The 18,091-nt window shown below is 55.9% G+C and overlaps 1 protein-coding gene across 5 annotated transcripts in view; it reads left to right on the forward strand.

Annotated features, from left to right (window-relative positions):
- The window catches only part of SMIM41 (small integral membrane protein 41), a 43,984-nt gene that overhangs the window by 14,511 nt on the left and 11,382 nt on the right, over positions 1 to 18,091 (forward strand). Inside the window, exon 1 of one of the 5 annotated variants that reach the window (XR_009521317.1) lies at positions 12,752 to 12,805. The exons of 2 other annotated variants lie outside the window; for them this stretch is intronic. The gene's annotated coding sequence lies outside the window, so the exon portion shown is untranslated. Of the gene's footprint in view, positions 1 to 12,751; positions 12,854 to 17,908; positions 18,005 to 18,091 lie in introns of those variants that run through there. 2 more of the 5 variants (XR_009521319.1, XR_009521318.1) reach the window with 2 other exon arrangements.

Consider the following 18,091-nt stretch of genomic DNA (forward strand, 5'->3'; position numbering starts at 1 on the left):
AACTTTAATTTCTGAGTGTAACTCTGGCTGCTGTGGTTACGGCTGGTGGTTGTCGTGTTGATTGTGTGGCTGGATTTAAAATAGTGGAAATTGAGAGATTTTTAATGAAAGAAGGGGCAAAGACCACGGTAAAGGGGCCTGTGGGATGGGGGGATTGTTGTGAGTTTCTTTCAAAACCATCTACCATAGCTACCAAACATGCTATCGGGTGACCAAATACAGTGCCCACGAGGGCTAGGTGGGAAACGTAGGGTGACCCTCTAAGGGACCTGAGATGGCTGTTGCATGAGGGATTCAGGCCTGATGGTGTCAGATCTTCTGATTGTTCAAGAGGAGATGGAAATCCAGATTTTTATGTGAATTCTACTGATTTTAAAATGTAGGATCCATTAAAAAATGGTGTGAGCCAATCCTAACTTCCACCTGCGGCCAGTGCTGGCCCATGGGTTGCCAGTTTGTGACCACTGGTGACTGACAGATCTCTGTCTCCAGCTTTAATTCTCTCTTGAGCACCAGAGCCACATACAGAGCTACCTACTAGATGCCCATACACCTGGATGTCCCAAGGCATCTCAATTTCTGCTTGTCCAAAGTTGACCTTGCCATCTCTTCCACCCTGTTCATCCTGGGTCCCTGTTCTCAGTGATGATACAGCAAGCCTCCCATCAGCCAGGTCACCCTGGGAGTCCTCCTGGCATCCACCTCTAGCATCTGTGCCCTCCTCTCCATGTCCTTGCCACTGTCTTCAGGCCCTTACCTGGACCATTTCCATAGCCTCCTAACCGATGTCCCTGCCTCCAAATCTTCCTTCCAGTCCTTCCTCTGGATCTGCACTCCCAGGACTGTAGCCACTAGTTACCTGTGGCTACAATTGAATTAATTAAAATCAAGTAGAATTTACAACTTCAGTTCTTTAGTCTTAGTAGCCACAGGTGGCTAGTGGCTCCCATATGGGACAGTGCAGATACAGACTATTTCTATCGCTGCAGAAAATTCTATTGGCCAGCATTGCCTTGTAATCACGTTACTGCCTATAATTTCCCTGATTGTCCATTTCCCTCTGGATAAAGTCCAGTCTCCTTAACCTAGTTTATGCCTCCACCCCGTCTAGGTGCACCTGTCCAGCTGCATCCCCCATCTTGTCCCCACATTCACCCTCTGCTCCAGCCACCCCAGCTCCCTGTAGCTCCCTGCCTGTGTCGACATCTTTCTGCCTTCATGCCTGGGCGCCCTTGGTCCTGTAGCCTGGAGCCACTTGTTTACCTGCATAACCCCAGACTCAGCTCAAACACACCTCTTGTTTGGGGTTCTGTAGCACCCACCCCAGGAACCCACACCTGCCAGGTCACGCTCACAAGAGCACAGCTGTACTGCAGCACTCAGCACTCTGGGGACAGTTTGTCTGTCTCTCTGTGAGTCCGGCTGTGCTTCCTTCCTATCTGCACTCCCCACGTCTAGCCCAGTAGTAGGGGTGGTGATTGGGGGTGGGGTCAGAAGAGACTGGGGAACACAGTCCTGAGAAGCACCTGGAGTTAGCAGGAAGCTTTCACCTGCAAGGACACACCTCACTCTCACTGGGCTAAGCAGTGAAGGGAGCTTTTCCGCTCCACCAACTGGTCAGTGTAGAGGAAGGATGGACTTCAGCGCTGGTTTGATGTGGGCTCAGTCTGTCAAGGCCTGGGGAGTCAGTGGTCTCTCTCCAGGCAGATGTGGTGCAGCATCCACCTGCGACTGGCGCCCTCGTGTGGCCCAAGAGGGCACAGCAGCTCCCTGGGCTGTGGCTTCCCGTCCAGGTCCTGGCAGAGAGGGAGGATGGGTTTGGGAGGCTCTCTTAGGAGGACAAGGAAGCCACTTTCCAAGGAGCCCCACGGCAAAACTCTCCTTGCCCCATGTTCCCCTTACCATGTTCCCCCGACCCCCCGTACCCCCTAACTTATGCAGTGGTGGGAATGAGGGAGGGCTGTCTGTCTCAGCTTAAAACCCCTTGTCTAAGCTCCCAAGACACCCTGAAAGTGTGCTAGGGAAGTTGAAAGAACCCTCATTTCTTCCCAGGGAAGCTCTGAACCAAAGAAGGTAATCCAGGCCAGAGCCCTTCTCTTCTGATTCCATTAGGCCTTGGGGGACCAGGAAGAAATGAAGGATTCTGGACGGATTAATGGGGACCCGATGACCTCTGGAGCAGGACAGGCACCTGGAAAACGTGGGAATGCTCTTCCTCTGAATCTCATTTGTCTAAACTTCTGGTCCCTGGGAGATGCTCCCGTGCCCCTCTAGGCTGGAGCTTCCTGCAAAGGCACTGGTGGGTGTCTAGCTCCCTCTAATGGGAATCATGAAAAGGAGCCCAATGGGAGGATTCCAGTCAATGTCGGGCTGGACTGCACCCCACTTCCTCCAAGCCATCCCCCACCCCCCAGGGCTTGCAGGGATAGGCAGCCAGGTACTGATTCCTCTCCCCACCCCACTGAGGCGGGAGACACTCTTTAAGGCTGCAGGACCTAGAACTGCGGCTTTAGGAAGGAAGGTGCAGGGGGGAGGATCCTGCGGGAAGAGGCAGATGCTAGACGGAGAGGGAGGGAGGGAGAGGGAGAGGGAGGGAGAGGTGGGAGGGGGGTACACTGTGTAGGGAAGTCCCTTCCTTGGAAAGGCCCTCGTCTTTAGGTACATTCCTTAGTGAGCCACAAGGGAAAGTCCAAGTCAGTTGGAGAGTTACCCATTTTCTCTCGGAAGAGGTAATTCCCTTTTATGTAAATGTTTCAGTAAAGAAATTTGCCTATGGAGTAAATGTGCCTTTGGGGGAGATTTAAGGGACACGGTGGCAAAGGGAGCCAGTGTCACCCCATCTCCTTTTACTTTGCAGCAGAGAGGATGTCATCTTACATCAGGTCAGGAAGCCCACAGGGCGATTGATGGCTCTAGAGATGACACAGCAATAGCAGGAAAAATAAATCAGGGGACACGTGCTGGGGAGATGAGAGACCCTACCTCCTGCAGGTGCCTGAGAAGAGGGGCATGGGTCCAGCAAACTCCTTCCTTGTCATCTGTGCCGGGTACGGTGCCCTGGATCTCAGCATCCATTCCCTCTTCTTTCAATGCGCCCTTTGCACTGTGGAGGCCAGAAAGCCAGAAACCGCCCTTCTCAGACTCCCTTCAGCTAGAGTGCATTAGGTAGAGCCAAAGAGATGCACCTGTGCAGGATTTGGAAGGCGGGGGTGCCGTGGGGGCCATTGCTGAAGCAATTCCCGCTCTGTGGGTGGTGACTTGGTGGTATGTTGGTGTGTCCTTGAACTCAACAATTCCACTGGAAGCCTCCAGCTTCCTGCCTCCACCCATGCTTTTATGAGCATCTAATTCCCTGAATCCCACCCCCTTTTCTTAACCTAGATTGGCTTGTTTCCTACACTGCTGATACAGTAAGTATTCAGAGGAGGCTGGTTTGAATGGAAAACAATGCTGAATCTGCTCCTAACAGACCTTTGGCTCTAAAAGAGAGAGGGCCACCCCAGACTGGGGGATAGGAGTGGGGAGGGGCCCTCAGAAGGACAGCGTTGGCCAGGAGTCCTGTTTCTCAGAAGCCAGTGGGATGTGGGGCAGTGGGTATAGGTGGGGGTGAGGCAGACGCTTGTGAGAGGACCAGCTAAATGGTGACATTGCCAAGTTTACCCCTGGACCTTAGGACCCCCCCTTCTTTCCTTCCCTCCCCCTTCCCGGGCATCCAGTAAGGATGGACTTTTGGTGTAACACAATGGCCCAGGTGCTACCTCTTCCTCTCTTAGCCACTGCTGCTCTCTGGAAAGACCTGGTGAGCCCACCTGCCGACACTGAGGCATAAGGAGGGTCAGGCCTATAGCACAGTCCCCATGGCGGCTGGGGCTGGGCGGTGGGGGGGGGCTTGTTTTAGAATAAAGTCATTTCAAGATCAAAGACTAAATCTCTCCAGGGGAATTCTGGGCATCAGCTATGGGAAGGGGAGTTATTTTTTGACATTAGAACACTCTGGAATCATACAGGTAAGTCGACTGAAGAGATACCCTCAGGTGTTATGGGACGAGGCAGCTTAAAATATGGCCCCCAGTTCTTTTTTTTTTTTTTAAACATCTTTATTGGAGTATAATTGCTTTACAATGGTATGTTAGTTTCAGCTTCACAACAAAATGAATCAGTTATATATACACATATGTTCCCATATCTCTTCCCGCTTGCGTCTCCGTCCCTCCCACCCTCCCTATCCCACCCCTCCAGGCGGTCACAAAGCACCGAGCTGATCTCCCTGTGCTATGCGGCTGCTTCCCACTAGCTATCTACCTTACGTTTAGTAGTGTATATATGTCCATGCCTCTTTATCGCTTTGTCACCGTTTACCCTTCCCCCTCCCCATAGCCTCAAGTCCATTCTCTAGTAAGTCTGTGTCTTTATTCCTGTTTCACCCCTAGGTTTTTCATGACATTTTTTTTTTCTTAAATTCCATATATATGTGTTAGCATACGGTATTTGTCTCTCTCTTTCTGACTTACTTCACTCTGTATGACAGACTCTAGGTCTATCCACCTCATTACAAATAGCTCAATTTCATCTCTTTTTATGGCTGAGTAATATTCCATTGTATATATGTGCCACATCTTCTTTATCCATTCATCCGATGATGGACACTTAGGTTGTTTCCATCTCTGGGCTATTGTAAATAGAGCTGCAATGAACATTTTGGTACATGACTCTTTTTGAATTATGGTTTTCTCAGGGTATATGCCCAGTAGTGGGATTGCTGGGTCGTATGGTAGTTCTATTTGTAGCTTTTTAAGGAACCTCCATACTGTTCTCCACAGTGGCTGTATCAATTTACATTCCCATCAACAGTGTAAGAGGGTTCCCTTTTCTCCACACCCTCTCCAGCATTTGTTGTTTCTAGATTTTTTGATGATGGCCATTCTGACTGGTGTGAGATGATATCTCATTGTCGTTTTGATTTGCATTTCTCTAATGATTAGTGATGTTGGCCCCCAGTTCTTTGACACTCCTGCCGTTGACGTGGGGTCTATGTCCCCTCCCTAAAACTGGGTAGGCTTGGGAACACTTCACCAACAGGCACAGTGGACGCAATGCCATATGACAACTAAGGTTAGGTCATAAAAACCAGGCAGCGCTGGCCTGGGCCTCTGGGAACGCTGCTTTCCCGATGACCCTCTCCAGACACTTCCTCTCGGGACCCAGCTGTCCTGCTGTGAACAGCCACGTGGAGAGGCCTGCGTGGACCCTCCAGTTGACAGTGGCAGCCCAGGTCAGTTTTTGAATCGTCTGGTCCAGACACGTGAAGAAAGAAGCTGGAGTGAGGATGATTCTAGCCCCGGACGTCCATCTGAGTCACCCTCGGCCCCTCGGGTCCTCCACACTGAGGCCGCAGCCTCCACCCCCAACACACCCTGTCCCAGCGCCCTGACCCCTGGACTCTGTAAGCACAATAAACCGGGTGCTATTTATGCTACTAAGTTGAAACGTTGCGGCAGCTGACTGCAGCCTGGGTCACTGCCCACACGAGGGCCCTTCTCCCGTGGGGTCCCCGCCACGCCCCGCACTCAGTGGGTTTTTGGGGGAACCAGGCCTCAGTAGGGCTGCGAAGCCCCACCGTGCTTGGTGAGCCCTGCCGACCGACTGTCACAACCCGTCACGCAGACCTGGGGGATCTGAGCTCAGACGACAGGCAGGCTTACCAAGGCATTTCCTGCAGACACGGGTCTCTCCCGCTCAGAGAACAGCGTGTCTGCATTTGGTTCAGTGGTGAACAATTCTCATTTCTGTCAGGGCAGCAAAGACTCTGGAGCAGGCAGACCTGGATTTGAGACTGGCTCCCCCTCTCAGTGCCTCTGAGCCCTTGTGCAGGTTTGGTCATGTCTCTGAGCCTCAGTTTCCCCATCTGCCAAACAGGGACAGCGTGTAGGTCCTTGCAAGGTTGCTGTGAGGATGAGGTAATGCGTGAAAAGCCTCAGTGGGAACAGCCATCCTTCTCCTTGGGAACCAGCCTCAGGGAGACTGCTTGGTTGAACCCAGCACCCAGGGACAAAAGACGGTGGCTTTTCACCCGAGTTCCCAGGTTCCCTGGGGTATTAGTTGGGCTATCCATTCTCCATGCATCAGAGACTCAAAATGTCAGTGACTTAAGCAGATGGAGCTTGGCTTTCTGTCCCGAACCGTCCTGGTAGGAACATCGAGGACCGGCATAGCAGCTGCACAGCATCAGGTCTCAGGCTTTTTCTGTCTTGCTGCTCTACACACTGATAGGCGAGCTCCATCCACGCTGACTTGCCAACCCCACGTCTGGCTTCCAGCCAGCGGGAGGGGACGAGACAGGGAGAGGGTGTCTCCCCAAAGTGGAGGCTGGACTCATGACCTCCACTCACATCCTGTTGGCTGTCCTATTGCACGACCACGGCCAGCTGCCCGGGGTGCTGGGAAACACCAGGGCGCCCATGTGCCCAGTGACAAATCAGGGCTCCACTGCTTCTGCAGAAGGGGAGAGCAGACCTGGGGGGGCGAAGGAAGTGTCCGCCGCACTAGGCAAGGGGGCGTGGCCGCACTAGGCAAGGGGGCGTGGTGCCGACCCCAACCAGCCTTCTGCCCACCTTTCCAACCGGCTCAGCTGTTGAGGGCAGTGAGCCAGGAGCGGCACTGCGGACACGGGAAGACTAGACCCTGCTCTCGGGGAACACGGTTTTTCACAAACCGAAGCCCGTGGAGGATGTTTAGGGCACGGCTTTGAAGGGCTGAGCCATCCATCCGGGCCTGGGGCTCCGAGTTCTGGCCAGTCTGTCCTTGGACCATGCTGGTCTCTCTCTTGGATAACTCTCCCTCCCTGAGTGTGGCTCAGTGCGGTGCCCTTGGCGTTGGCCAAGAGTCACACGAAATACACTTTCCTTTTGCTGCAAAAATAGTATTTCAGGACGTAGTCAGTGGATCACATCACTCAGCGTTCCCTGTACCAAGGACCATGTGAGCAACTTTCACTTGAGTTTATTATAAGGGAAAATCTCTGTTCCCACTGAGAAAGGAGGCTGCTTCCTGCAGATAGTAACAGACCAGCTTTCCTCTTCCGCCCTGGCTGCCCGGACGCTTAATCACAGCATCTGTGGCCACTCGGTCAGCCTTGTATAATCTCTGTTTCCTGCGGGCCCAGCGTTTTAGTTCTCTGTGTTGATCTTACTGCTACGTCTTTAATACATGCTTTAATACACGTCTTTAAGAATGCCTTCCGCATTCTCTCTAGAAAGAAGCAGGCTATCATTAATGATAAAATAGAAAAATAGGGCCCCTTAATTGGGAAGAAAACAAAGCTGGTGGGACTATGGAGGGTAGTCCCATTGCTGTACTTGGGTGTTAGTGTTGACTCGATTTTCCCAGCAGCTGGGGCAGAAAGACGTTGGTTACAAGGCTGTCCTCAGAAAGAAGGAAACAGAGCAGTGTTGTGAGAGAAGCAAAGCAGGGAGCACTTAGCTGATGGGAGAGGCTCCTGTAATGGTTCAGGGTGTGGGCAGGAACCTGGCTACTGATCTCAGCTCCATCACTCAGAAGCTGTGTGACCCTTGGCAAATCACTTAACCTCTCTGTGCATCAGTATAATAACAATAACAGCTGGCTTCTTGTTGCATTGCTTCGATCTCTGCTTCTGCCTTCATATCACCTTATCCTTCTCTATGTATCCATGCCTCCTTTACCGAAACTTTAAAAAACATTTTTTTCGTTTAATTTTTATTTTTGCACCACGCAGTATGCGGGATCTTAGTTCCCCAACCAGGGATCGAACCTGCGCCCCCTGCAGTGGAAGCACAGTGTCTTAACCACCTGACCGCTGTGGAAGGCCCTTCTCTTCTGTATCTTATCAGGACAGTTGTCGTCGGCTTTAGAGTCCACCTGGATAATCCAGGATGATCTCACTTTAAGATCCTTAATTATATCTGCAAAGACACTTTTGCCAAATAAGGTCACATTCACAGATTCGCATGTCTTTTGGGGGCCACCATTCAATCTACCACAAGGACTAAAGTTTGGATCTAAGCAATGCATCTTTTGTGGTGAGAACAGTCCTTAGCGAGTAGATGGGTGGGGGGGATTTTTTGGGTGGCAAGAAAGGGCTCAGTGGGCTCCTAAAAGCTCCACCTCGAAGAGGCAGCTTTCCAGGGAGCTGCCCTGGCTCCTATGGGCGGGCTTGGGCTTCTTGTCCTGCATCTCTTGTGGCCCCTCAGGGCCCAGTGGGTGCTGCGCACACACTGCTTTGGGCTGGTTAACTCCCACCTCCTCTGGTGGGGTGGGTGGGCGGGCGGGAGGGTCAGCCACATGACTCCTGACCCTGCACAGACTCACTGACAGAGACAGACCCGAAGGGGCAATCCTTTCTCCCTCTGCTCGCCCCTCCCAGCACAGGCCTACGCCGCCAGCTCACTGATCAGCTTCAGTTGCTCCCTGCTCCGAGCACCTAGCACACAGCTGCAACTCTGATGGGGCACTCTCCTGCTCAAACACCTGCCATGGCTCCCCACTCCTCCTGAGTCAAGTCTAGACCCACTCCAGGCCTGCCACTATGGCAAACCAAACTACCTGTCCCGCCTGAGAATCCAGGATTCTTTTTCTAAAATCCATCTTTTTCTTGCTGTTCCCTAAACCTACCCCTGGATCCTCTCCCTCTGGGCTTTTCCTGACCCTGTTCCCTCCTTCTGGAATGAGTCTCTTCCTTCCAGCAGCCAACCTCTAGTGCTCTTAAAGGCCCAGCTCTATGCCTCTTCCTCCTGGCAGCCCTCCCAGATTTTCCAAGGTAGAGGTGATCATTTTGTATTCCTCCTTCCCTCTTATGGCAGCTCCCACTCCCCATCTTGTCCTGTTGTTGTTTATGGTCAGAACTCATTTCTGAAAGGGTCATCTCTTTGCTGGAAGGAGCCATGCCTAGCTCACTTTTGGATTCCCAGCACCTCACACGATGTTTAGCTCATAGTAAGTGCTTACTAACTATTTTTCAAATGAGTGAAACACCCATTGTAGTTCTTTCACATTAAGCTTCGGTAGCTCAAGGGGCAGAGTTCTCAGGGTAGAGCTGCATGCAGCTTCCTGGCCTCGGGGCTTGGTTTTATTCTCTGGGTGGCTGGTGTGGGGGTCAGAAACTGAAATTTCCCTGGGGGCCTCCCTCCAGGGTTGTTTCACTTGGTTCATTGTGGGTACAACTGGGTGATAATAGAGTTGGTTTCAAACATTGGGAAGTTTGTCTAAAAGAATTAATACGTTTTAAATAAAATATTTCATATCTATAAAAAATTATAGACAAAGTTTAACAAATAGTAAAATGAACATCCATGTACCCACCCCCATCCTAAGGAAAAGAATGTTGCCAGTATTGTGAGTGATACCCCCTTACATGCATCCCCCAGTAAGGTCTCTGTTTCAAGTCTACCTAACTCCAGAATCAGGGACAATCTAACAGTGCTCAGGGACTGTATGAAGCTGTCTGTCAGAGCATCAGATTGCAGAACTCTTAAAGTCACCTGTGTTCATATAAAAAGGGCTTGGGACCACCCCCCCACCCCCCCGCAAAGAAACAATAACGTTTTAGGGACACAGTTCTACAGGGAGCCGACTTCTGATTGGCAACTAGATGAAGCAGGTGTGCAGTCATCATTACAGTACTCAACCCACGTGGTGGGAGGTGGGAGGTGCCTGACGTCCTAATAGGATCTTTTTTTTTGCAGTTAGTCCCTCTGGGTCCCTACCAGGAGGGGGCGCCCACCTCGGCGGCACTTAAGCCTCTGCAATGCATGTTTCTGCCCCTAGATGGCGCCAGAGGACTGTGCCTCTTCCCACCTGCGCGGGCCATTTTGGGGAGAAGAGGCATTTTGTATTTTGGAGATGATGGAAGAGAGAAACCCTTTAAACCGAGAAGCGAAACTCTGGCCAACAGTTAAAACAGGCAGTTAGTTGCTAACTCCAGCAGCCTGCTCCTCTGAGCATGAACTCTGGTTCACCATAGGGTCTGCAGGACTTTGGGCCAATGCATAGGTGAATGTAATTAACAGAGCCCAGCTTTGAGGGCTTTTGGGGCAACTAAATGATTTTATTACACATAAAGTGCACTGGAACATTGGCACATAGTAAGTGCTCAATAAAATTCGCTGTTCTTTTCCTTTTCAATTTGTATTGCAGGGACTTGTCACGTGACCGAAGGGCAAGGAACCGAGCATACTGTTTGCCTCTGCACCCCAAGTGCCTGGCACAGAGCAGGTGCTTAGTAAACCATTTCTGTCCCCCCCTGCCCCCATCTCATGGAGGAGGGAGACGCTGTGTTCCACGTGGCTTCAGAGAAGTCCAGGCAGGGACTAACAGGGAGGTGAATGGTGTCTGGCTAAGCTGTCCAAGCATGGGCTGGGCTTCCTGGTGAGAGGGTGAGCTCCTGAGCCCTGGAGATATGAAAGCTGAGGGCACCTGCTACACAGGATGCAGCAGAGGGGACCCTGGTTGAAGGCTGGACTTGGTGGCCCTGCCTGGTGGTCACGTTTCTAAGTGAAATGCAAATTAAGTATTGCTGAAGCCCTCACCTCCCTGAGGTTGTAAGAGAGACAGGAAGGGCTGGGGAGGCCTGAGGGCAACAGGAGAAGCTCCCTCGTCAAGGGTGGGAGGGGTGAGGGAGAGGGGAGAGAAGGGAGGGCCAGGGCCAGGTTTTTATACTCCCCACAGCATCTAGAACGTAGTGGTTGCTCCATAATTGTTTATTAAATGAATGAATGAAAAGTGTTACATGTGGGGTCAGCACAGAGAAGGGGCACCTCACTCGGCCTCACCGAGAAGGCACCTGGGAGCCAGGTCTGCAAAGGCCAGCAGGCAGGAGTCAGCTCACAAAGGGCCTCGTACTATGCCAGGCATTACCCTGAGTGGTCGGGGTGGGATGTGCCTCTGTTCCAATCTATCTGTCTGACCCTGGGCGGATAATTTAACCTCTCTGACCCTCAGTCTCCACCTCCTACTATGATAGGAATAATATAGAATATAGTATAGCATAGAGGACATGGTACAGTATAGGGCATAGTAATGATAGTATAGGGTGTATTTGGTGTCTGGGCTGGCAAGAGGATGGAGGTCTGTGTACGAGGTGTCTGGCAAGAGGGGGGGAGGGAGACAGTGGATGGAGCAGGCTCAGGGCCAGTCGCACCAGCCTGGAGGGCTGCTGTGGGGTCCCTTCAGAGAGAGGGGTTCAGGGGATGAAGGAGCCTCGTTTTTTTTTTTTTTTTTTTTTTGGCCGCGTTGGGTTTTTGTTGCTGCGCGCGGGCTTTTCTCTAGTTGCGGCGAGCGGGGGCTACTCTTGGTTGTGGTGCAGGGGCTTCTCATTGCGGGGGCTTCTTTTGTTGCGGAGCCTGGGCTCTAGGCGTGTGGGCTTTAGTAGTTGCGGCACGCCGGCTCAGTAGTTATGGCACACGGGCTCTAGAGCGCAGGCTCAGTAGTTGTGGCTCACGGGCTTAGTTGCTCCGCGGCACGTGGGATCTTCCCGGACCAGGGATCGAACCCGTGTTCCCTGCATCGGCAGGCGGATTCTTAACCACTGCACCAGCAGGGAAGCCTGGAGCCTCATTTTTTTGAAGGCCTCTGAGGTTCTGGGCCTAAACAGTGTGACCTTGAGGCCTGGGGAGTGTGATGGTTAGAGAGGGAAGCGTTGCCTCCCGCCCCCAATTATTCGTCCTCAGCACCCTGCCGCAGACCCACGTAAGGCTCTGAGGTCTGAGACTCAGCGGCCCACGGGTGGGGGACGGAGAGCTCTCCAGAGCAGCGTTCTCACGGATGACACTGGCCACTGAGGCAGGGTGCCTTTACATGTGCCTGTCTGTGGGGAAGGCAGCATCCCTGGGGGCCCTGGAAGTACCTTGGGGACCACATGGGTGGGGCCCAGGAGCCCCTCTGATTTGGGCACTGATGTCAAAGTGGCCAGTTTTCACCCCCAGGCTGGTGAGGCCACCTAGCGCAGTGCCTAGCACTTAGTAAGTGCTCAATAAACGGAGTTAATACTATCTGTGTCCTCAGTGTGTTCTTAGGAGGGCTCTGCAGGGGACTGAGGCCCAGGCAGAGGGAGGCTGGGCAGGTAATGACAAGTACAAGAACAGGAAGGGACCCTAGGAGCAGCTAATCCACACCAAGCCCATTGAGAGACTTGCCCAAGGATGGGTCAGAAGCCAGAGAGGGGACCAGCGCTGTAATGAATGTCCCTGCCTCCCTGCCATGTCCACGGACTCTCCAGACCACCTCCTGCTGGTCTCCACAGGATGGCGCTCAGGTCCCTCAAGGCCTACAAGACCAAGACAAGTCCTTCAGCCACTGTCCCAGACCTGTTCTCACCTGTAGCTCTGACCATCATCCAGCCGGTGCCAGAAATCCGGGAGGCCCATTCGACTCTCCCTTCTCCACCCCGGCCCTGATTCATCACCAAGTCCAAGGCAGAAACCCACACTCCACCCACCCATCAGCCTCAGGCCCTGCTGTTCTCCCCTCCATGTTTGTGCTAATGCGGTCCCCAGGCCCGCCCTTTCCTCTTCTCTGCTCCTTGCTCACCCCCTCCGACTTGACCCTGGGCGCTCAGCGAGGTCGAGGAATGGTGGGCGGGCAGGGATCCTGGGGCACGCAGGACTCCTCCTTCTGGCCTGGTGCCTGGATTGGGTCCCTGTGCCCTGCCTGTCCCACAATGGTCAGCTGGGGGCGCTAGTGCGCCACGGAATATTTTCACGCCGGCTCCGAGTGGGGGCGGGGAGACGCTGGAGCCTCTCTCGGTGGCGACGGGGCTGGTGCGGCCGGTCTGGTTGGTCTGCATGTGGACAGTGGGGGCGGAAGCGGGGGCGGGTTTGAGGTGCGTGGGTGCGTTCCGCGGTGCTGGGTTGACACTTGGAATGTGAGGGGTGGGGCGGGGCATCAGTCGCTTACGGGCTGTGGAGGTGCCCTGGGGTACTGGCTGCTCCCCCAGGCCCGGGGACCCCGCTGTCGGGTTTCAACGATTTAGGTGAAAGTCTGGCCTCGGCTCTGCCACCCTCCTGGCCCTTCCCCCGGGGACCCTACTCACACCCACTTGTGGCAAGTCTTTAGTTCTTTGGAGGGTGGGCTTTGAGATCTAATTCCCACTCTGCCACGTAGGCAGTCCCTTACCTTGTTGTAGCCTCAGTGTCCCAGTAAGTAAAATGGGGACAGTAACATCAATGTCACAAAACTGTCGTGACAACTGGAGCTCCAGGTGGGAAGCGCTAGCCCCCAGCTGCCACCCAGTGGCCTGAAGCCGGGTGGGGAGGGATGGAGGTGTCAGACAAGACCACCGTGAAATCACAGCCCCATCTCCTCCAAGAGGAGTCCCCTTCCGGGAAGCCCAGGCCCAGACCACTGTGCTCAGTCTCTGAGGGCACGTCCACCTCCCCTGTCCTGCAGCTTTGTGCTGGGTCTTTGCCACCCCTGATCTCCTGCTTCCCAAGGGCACAGACCATCCGGCCACAGCTTTCTGTCCCTGGCGCGGCAGGCAGGAGATGGGCCTGCTTGAGACGAGTCCTGGCTGCCTTTGAGCTGGTGCTTGAGGGACAGATAGGGTTTGCTTCCTGTCTGGAAGCGGAGGGGGGGCTCTCCAGGCTGTGGGGCAACTGAGCAAAGCCAGGAGGCTGACACCGCATGGCCTCTCTGGAGAGCGAAAGGGGCCAGCGTGGCCCGGGCAGGGGCAGGTGGAGAGCAGCAGGGGTCTGGTTGCTGGGATGGGTGGGTTGACACTCTGTGGGAGTCCTGGCGTGAATTCCACGGGCAGCAGGGGAGCTGTGGGGAGACTCTGGGTAGCCCGGACCCCCAGGCAAGGGAGGGCTGGGTTCCTCTGCTGAGCACGGGAAGGGCAGGGTCAGAGCCAGTGAGAGCAGCAGGGGTGGGAAAGAGTGGGCGCCAGGCCAGAGGCGCCTGGGTCCAGACCTGGCTGGTGCTCGGAGGGACGGAGAGGAGGAGAAGCTCCTTCTCCCCTTGGACTGCGTTATAGGGAATCAGGTTGGATGACTGCAAGAGCTTCCAGGGCCGAGGTCTGGGGAGGCCCTGTCCCGGGGGGCCTGTCCTGCCTTCCCCATCCCTGAGTCCCCTGCGTCTTCTAGCTCCCACTGCTTCCAGAGGCCCCGCACGCTCATCCAGGCTTCTGGAGCGAACCCTGGACCGGCTGAGGCCTGACGTGGGGCAAGGAATTTACCCCCTAACCCTCCTAGGTGAGGTGTGATGCCTTACGACCTCTCAGGGTCTCCCTTGCCCACTGTGGTGGGGGACGTGGAGCCGCAGCTCCTGACGGGCCCACTCAGGGCCAGGTCTTCTGACAGGGAGTGGCAGGCTAAGGAAAGGACCCACTCAGGATCATGCTGCCACCATGGGTGCAGGGTCTCTGGGGTGCAGGGCTGAGTGGGTGAGAGAAGGCTGTGGCGGCCTGAGGGGTTCGGGGTGCTTGGGCCTGCTTGAGAGACGTCCTGGGGAGTCTCGTGGCAGGAACTGCAGCATGAAGGCCTCAGGCTGGAGCTGAGGGAGAGACCTCATCTGGCCGCAGCAGCGACCTTGGAGTCTGGGAGGTGCTGAGCGCGCTTGTTTACCGGGTGGCAGGTCCTGGCTTGCTGGGAATGCGGCCTGGGCCTGGGGGCAGGAGGTGGCGGCTGATACCAGCCAGGCATCCCTGCTCCCTCTCCCCCCGACTGCAGAGGGAGGGCCTCGAACTCAGCCTACTGGGCCTATAGACCAGGGACAGGGGGTAGGGGTGCTGGCACAAGTCTCAGGGGCCTGGGTTTGACTCCCTTCCCCGAGGTGTGGGTACCCCAGGGTCTGGGGTAGAGGAGTGGGCTGGGGGCTGTACTGCGGCGGGTTTCTGGGCCAGGTGGGCACAGTGAGCCCTTGGACTGCTCTGAGCAGAGCCCCCACTTCAGCTGGGAGGACAGGCGTGCTAGGGCAGGCCCAGAGTCTGAATGACGCCCTCCCCACCCCACACAAGTCCTCACATGGGGCCACTGGGTGCAGGGCTCACGGTACTGGCAGAGTGCTTGCCGTTCTTACTGGGGGCACGTCCTGTCCACAGCCCCTGCCCTTTTACCTCGACTCCCAGCCTGGGCATGTGGGACCTGACCCACTACCCTGGATGTATGCCCCACCTGACACTCCAGGGCTCAGCAGGGGTCTCTGATTGTCAGAAAATGGACACAGGGTGGGCTTAATGGGGGCGGGTGGGGTGGAAGTGGGCTTGTGGAGAGCTTGGGGTTTGGGGATCTTGGGGTAGGGTCGGTGGTGAGAGTAGAGACAGGGCGTGGGGTGCTACTGGGATTAAGGGAGGGCCTGGGAAGGCAGAGTTTGGAGGAATGTGGTAGGTTTGGGGCTGCAGTTGGGCTGACATTGGAATTTCGGGCAAAAGTCTGAGAGTGGGTGCAGGTCAGAGCCGGGGTTTGGGATGGGATTGCTTTAGGGCTGAGTTTTGCAAAGGGGGTAAGTTTTGGGCATAAGGAAGCACCCAGGTTTGGAGTGAAGTTGATTGGGGGTAAGGTTGGGTGCGGGTCACACTTGGCCTTAGGGTTGGGGTAAGCGCAGTGTCAATCCGGCCATGGGTCCAGGGTGGGGGTGGGGCAAGCCCGGGTGAGCGTCGCGCACAGTTTGGGGTTACTTTGGGCTGCGTTGGGGTCGGGCATGGCCGCAGCTGGTTGAGGGTTTTAGGGATTTGGTTGTCTGCCCTGTGGTGTCCTGCTGGGTCTGTCCTCTCCCTTTCCGGTGAACTGCGCTCGGCTAAGGCCTCAGCTGGAGACTCCAGGTGGTGGCAGGACCTCCTCCACCGTTTGTGCTCGGGCGGGGGCCCAAGGAGGTGGCATTCTGCACCTGAGCCCCAGACTCTCTAGGGCCTGGGTGTTAGCTGAAGCAGGGGCCCCATGCCACACTGGGCTGGCCTGGGGTTTGGGGCTCCTCCCTGCCCGTGAAGGCCACCCACCTGCTCCCTGCCCTCCTGCCTGGGCGTCTTCCCTCACTCTGGACACTTGTCTGGGAACCTCTGTTCCTTCTTTGAGCCACTGGTGGTCGGGGAGATGGAGGGTCTTATCAGGGTGAGCCCTGGCCCCTTTCCTGACCACCCTGACTCCCAGGCTAAGGTGGGGAAACCACTCCTCACCTGGCCTTAACCAGAGTGATAGTTGGAAGGCCTGGCCGTCTCACCTTGTCACAGTTCCCACACATTTCAGGGCCAGACTTGGGATCCCAGGGTCAGGCCTGTGAGTCTGCTCCCTGGGGTGAGTGAAGTCTGGGGGCCCAGAGGTGGGCTGATGGTCCTGGTCTAGACCCGAGGCCTGTCTGTCTGTCAGTCAGCTGCACCCAGGCATGCCCCTAACCCTACCCCCTGACCCCAAGCCCCCTCCCTCCCTCATCAGCGGGAGAGGCTGCCTCTGCTCTCCACTGCAGATCCCTTGGGGTGGGGCCAGCTGGGAGGCATGTGGGTACCTGGCTGGGTGTGTTTGCGTGTGACTCATCCTGGATGCCGAGGCTCTGAGCTGGTGGCTTTGTTCTCGCACTGGCTGGGTAGGGTCCATGGCATAGCCCTGAGTCACCAGGGTGTGGCCCAGCGGGCCTGGTGGCACTTCGGACACACAGATGGCACTGGGGCCAGGACATGCCGACCTGGGGGGCGGAGGGCCCTGCCTGGCATGGGCCCTGTCCTCAGTGCTTTCTCCCCGGTGGTGCTGTGAGCCCCTCCTGAGGTGCTCCTCGGTGACCAAGTGCCCTGTAGCCCTGGGGCTCCGTCCGGTTAGGGCCTGGAGGGGCTGAAGTGGTTTGGTGTCCGCAGACACAGCCAGAGACCCTGGGGAGCACACTGACCCTTCCTCAGCTGCCCAGTAAAGGCCATTGGCAGGCCATCATGTGGTACTACCCAAACTGTCAGCCCAGCGGGCCCTTAAAACAACTCCGGGAGGAGGAAACCATCACTCCCACGTTACAGAGACAAAACCGGGGATTAGAGAGGCTCATAGATGCCCAAAGTCACAGAGCTAGTGAGAGGCCAGCCGGCCTTAAGGCCCCTCATCGGGTGATCAGTGGGGCCTGCCCTGTGCCAGGTGTGGGACATCAGTGATGGGGGCCTGGTCCCGGTCCTCCACTTTCGTCCAGTTTGTCACTGGGACCCCCGGACACCACTCCTCACTCAGAGTCAGGCAGGGGCCCCACAGGGCCCGGTGAGTGAGCAGCCCTGTTGCCCCTCCCAGCCACCGGCCCTGGGTCCTGCATCCCTCCATGCCTCCGAAGGTGGAGACAGACATGGCCCTGCTGGACTCCCGGGCCGTGCCCAGCCTGCTTCCTCTGGGCAAGAGGCAGGAGGCCCTGGGCCCTTGATGGGCAGCTCCCTCCTTGGGGAACCAGGCCTCACTGCCCTCAGGGAGGGATAGAAAGTACGGTTCCCACACAGCCACCAACCTCCCGCCTCCTGCCCCCCACCTCCCCCTGCAGGTTCTGTGTGTGTGTCTGGGTGTGAGTGCGAGAGAGCAGGAGAGCCAGACTGGCTGTAAGTCAGAGGTGAGGGGGAAGCAGCGCAGGTTAAGCGCAGGTAGACACCCCCCCCCACCCCCGGAGGGGCGAGGGTGGGAACCCAGGGATCGTGGTTCCCAGGCCAGGCTTGGGTCCTCAGACGTGCCTGTATGCTGTCTGGCTCTCTGACAGGCCAGGGGGCTGCTTGGGACCCTGCTGCTCCCAGGGAGGGCTATTCAGGTGTCCTTGGGTGGGTGAGTAGGCACGGCTCCAAGAACAAGCCTCACCTCCTCCACCCACAGCCCCACCTAGTTTGGTCAGAAGCTGTTTGAGGGAGAAGAGAAAGTACCTTACAAGGTAACAAATGCTGTCTGCCAGGTGGGGGCCAGGCTACCTCCCTGCTTCCGGGCCTCCCCGCCCTTCTCAGGAAGAAGCTGGCTTCTGCGGTATCCCAGTCCTGGCCTTGAGCCCAACAGTGACCCCCTGGCCTCCATGGAGACACTGACACCTTCCCCAGACCCGGGTAAGGGCGGCTGGAGTCGGGAGGCCTGGCCCGCCCCTCCTGGCGGGCAGAAAAGGCAGTCAGGGCTCAGAGGCGGAGCTCGCTGCT

Source organism: Delphinus delphis, chromosome 11, assembly GCF_949987515.2.
Source record: "Delphinus delphis chromosome 11, mDelDel1.2, whole genome shotgun sequence".
Classification (NCBI taxonomy): domain Eukaryota; kingdom Metazoa; phylum Chordata; class Mammalia; order Artiodactyla; family Delphinidae; genus Delphinus; species Delphinus delphis.